This window comes from Spea bombifrons, chromosome 9 (assembly GCF_027358695.1).
Source record: "Spea bombifrons isolate aSpeBom1 chromosome 9, aSpeBom1.2.pri, whole genome shotgun sequence".
NCBI lineage: Eukaryota > Metazoa > Chordata > Amphibia > Anura > Pelobatidae > Spea > Spea bombifrons.
Genome location: NC_071095.1, coordinates 15409978 through 15412477, shown reverse-complemented (window position 1 = coordinate 15412477; position 2500 = coordinate 15409978). Strand labels below are relative to the sequence as shown.

General features: G+C 48.8%; 7 non-coding genes and 1 pseudogene across 7 annotated transcripts in view; all 8 read left to right on the top strand.

Moving 5' to 3' along the window:
• The first annotated feature begins 90 nt into the window (after positions 1 to 90).
• On the top strand, positions 91 to 209 carry LOC128463923 (5S ribosomal RNA). The gene has a single exon (XR_008343789.1). It is a non-coding gene; the product is annotated as a 5S ribosomal RNA (ribosomal RNA).
• A 200-nt stretch (positions 210 to 409) lies between these two features.
• Positions 410 to 528, top strand: LOC128463329 (5S ribosomal RNA). Its single transcript, XR_008343231.1, has one exon. It is a non-coding gene; the product is annotated as a 5S ribosomal RNA (ribosomal RNA).
• Positions 529 to 714: 186 nt separating this feature from the next.
• On the top strand, positions 715 to 823 carry LOC128466074 (uncharacterized; annotated as a pseudogene).
• A 227-nt stretch (positions 824 to 1050) lies between these two features.
• Positions 1051 to 1169, top strand: LOC128463260 (5S ribosomal RNA). Its single transcript, XR_008343165.1, has one exon. It is a non-coding gene; the product is annotated as a 5S ribosomal RNA (ribosomal RNA).
• Positions 1170 to 1405: 236 nt separating this feature from the next.
• Positions 1406 to 1524, top strand: LOC128465272 (5S ribosomal RNA). The gene has a single exon (XR_008345060.1). It is a non-coding gene; the product is annotated as a 5S ribosomal RNA (ribosomal RNA).
• A 206-nt stretch (positions 1525 to 1730) lies between these two features.
• LOC128465172 (5S ribosomal RNA) lies at positions 1731 to 1848 on the top strand. Its single transcript, XR_008344965.1, has one exon. It is a non-coding gene; the product is annotated as a 5S ribosomal RNA (ribosomal RNA).
• Positions 1849 to 2063: 215 nt separating this feature from the next.
• On the top strand, positions 2064 to 2182 carry LOC128465271 (5S ribosomal RNA). Its single transcript, XR_008345059.1, has one exon. It is a non-coding gene; the product is annotated as a 5S ribosomal RNA (ribosomal RNA).
• Positions 2183 to 2394: 212 nt separating this feature from the next.
• LOC128462902 (5S ribosomal RNA) overlaps positions 2395 to 2500 on the top strand; it is a 119-nt gene continuing 13 nt past the window's right edge. Inside the window, exon 1 of the ribosomal RNA XR_008342825.1 lies at positions 2395 to 2500. This exon is cut by the window's right edge and continues 13 nt beyond it. This is a non-coding gene — a ribosomal RNA (5S ribosomal RNA).

Here is a 2500-nt window from a genome sequence, read left to right as displayed (position 1 = left end):
CAGCAGCAGCAGCAGCAGCAGCAGCAGCAGCAGCAGCAGCAGCAGCAGCAGCAGCAACAGAATAAGAGAAGTAAAATAAAAAACTTTCACACCTGCGGCCATACAACCCTGAAAGCGCCCGATCTCGTCTGATCTCGGAAGCTAAGCAGGGTTGGGCCTGGTTAGTACCTGGATGGGAGACCGCCTGGGAATACCAGGTGTTGTAGGCTTTTAATTTTTTCTCACAGTCCGGGGAGAGCTTTTTGCCATGTGTTTCTTGCTCATCATCAAAGCTTTAAACCCTTATTTGAACCTTCTCACCTTCTCTGTCCTGTCCCAGGGCTTATAATTATTTCTGTCTGATGACAAGCAGCAGCAGCAGCAGCAGCAGCAGCAGCAGAATAAGAGAAGTAAAATAAAACACTTTCACACCTGCGGCCATACCACCCTGAAAGCTCCCGATCTTGTCTGATCTCGGAAGCTAAGCAGGGTTGGGCCTGGTTAGTACCTGGATGGGAGACCGCCTGGGAATACCAGGTGTTGTAGGCTTTTAATTTTTTCTCACAGTCCGGGGAGAGCTTTTTGCCATGTTTCTTGCTCATCATCAAAGCTTTAAACCCTTATTTGAACCTTCTCACCTTCTCTGTCCTGTCCCAGGGCTTATAATTCTTTCTGTCTGACGACAAGCAGCAGCAGCAGCAACAGAATAAGAGAAGTAAAATAAAAAACTTTCATACCTGCGGCCATACCACCCTGACAGCGCCTGATCTCGGAAGCTAAGCAGGGTTGGGCCTGGTTAGTACCTGGATGGGAGACCGCCTGGGAATACCAGGTGTTGTAGGCTTTTAATTTTTTCTCACAGTCCGGGGAGAGCTTTTTGCCATGTGTTTCTTGCTCATCATCAAAGCTTTAAACCCTTATTTGAACCTTCTCACCTTCTCTGTCCTGTCCCAGGGCTTATAATTCTTTCTGTCTGACGACAAGCAGCAGCAGCAGCAGCAGCAGCAGCAGCAGCAGCAGCAGCAGCAGCAGCAGCAACAGAATAAGAGAAGTAAAATAAAACACTTTCACACCTGCGGCCATACCACCCTGAAAGCGCCCGATCTTGTCTGATCTCGGAAGCTAAGCAGGGTTGGGCCTGGTTAGTACCTGGATGGGAGACCGCCTGGGAATACCAGGTGTTGTAGGCTTTTAATTTTTTCTCACAGTCCGGGGAGAGCTTTTTGCCATGTGTTTCTTGCTCATCATCAAAGCTTTAAACCCTTATTTGAACCTTCTCACCTTCTCTGTCCTGTCCCAGGGCTTATAATTCTTTCTGTCTGACGACAAGCAGCAGCAGCAGCAGCAGCAGCAGCAGCAGCAGCAGCAGCAGCAGCAGCAGCAGCAGCAGCAACAGAATAAGAGAAGTAAAATAAAACACTTTCACACCTGGGGTCATATCACCCTGAAAGCGCCCGATCTTGTCTGATCTCGGAAGCTAAGCAGGGTTGGGCCTGGTTAGTACCTGGATGGGAGACCGCCTGGGAATACCAGGTGTTGTAGGCTTTTAATTTTTTCTCACAGTCCGGGGAGAGCTTTTTGCCATGTGTTTCTTGCTCATCATCAAAGCTTTAAACCCTTATTTGAACCTTCTCACCTTCTCTGTCATGTCCCAGGGCTTATAATTCTTTCTGTATGACGACAAGCAGCAGCAGCAGCAGCAGCAGCAGCAGCAGCAGCAGAATAAGAGAAGTAAAATAAAACACTTTCACACCTGCGGCCATACCACCCTGAAAGCGCCCGATCTTGTCTGATCTCGGAAGCTAAGCAGGGTTGGGCCTGTTAGTACCTGGATGGGAGACCGCCTGGGAATACCAGGTGTTGTAGGCTTTTAATTTTTTCTCACAGTCCGGGGAGAGCTTTTTGCCATGTGTTTCTTGCTCATCATCAAAGCTTTAAACCCTTATTTGAACCTTCTCACCTTCTCTGTCCTGTCCCAGGGCTTATAATTCTTTCTGTCTGACGACAAGCAGCAGCAGCAGCAGCAGCAGCAGCAGCAGCAGCAGCAGCAACAGAATAAGAGAAGTAAAATAAAACACTTTCACACCTGGGGTCATATCACCCTGAAAGCGCCCGATCTTGTCTGATCTCGGAAGCTAAGCAGGGTTGGGCCTGGTTAGTACCTGGATGGGAGACCGCCTGGGAATACCAGGTGTTGTAGGCTTTTAATTTTTTCTCACAGTCCGGGGAGAGCTTTTTGCCATGTGTTTCTTGCTCATCATCAAAGCTTTAAACCCTTATTTGAACCTTCTCACCTTCTCTGTCCTGTCCCAGGGCTTATAATTCTTTCTGTCTGACGACAAGCAGCAGCAGCAGCAGCAGCAGCAGCAGCAGCAGCAGCAACAGAATAAGAGAAGTAAAATAAAACACTCTCACACCTGCGGCCATACCACCCTGAAAGCGCCCGATCTCGTCTGATCTCGGATGCTAAGCAGGGTTGGGCCTGGTTAGTACCTGGATGGGAGACCACCTGGGAATACCA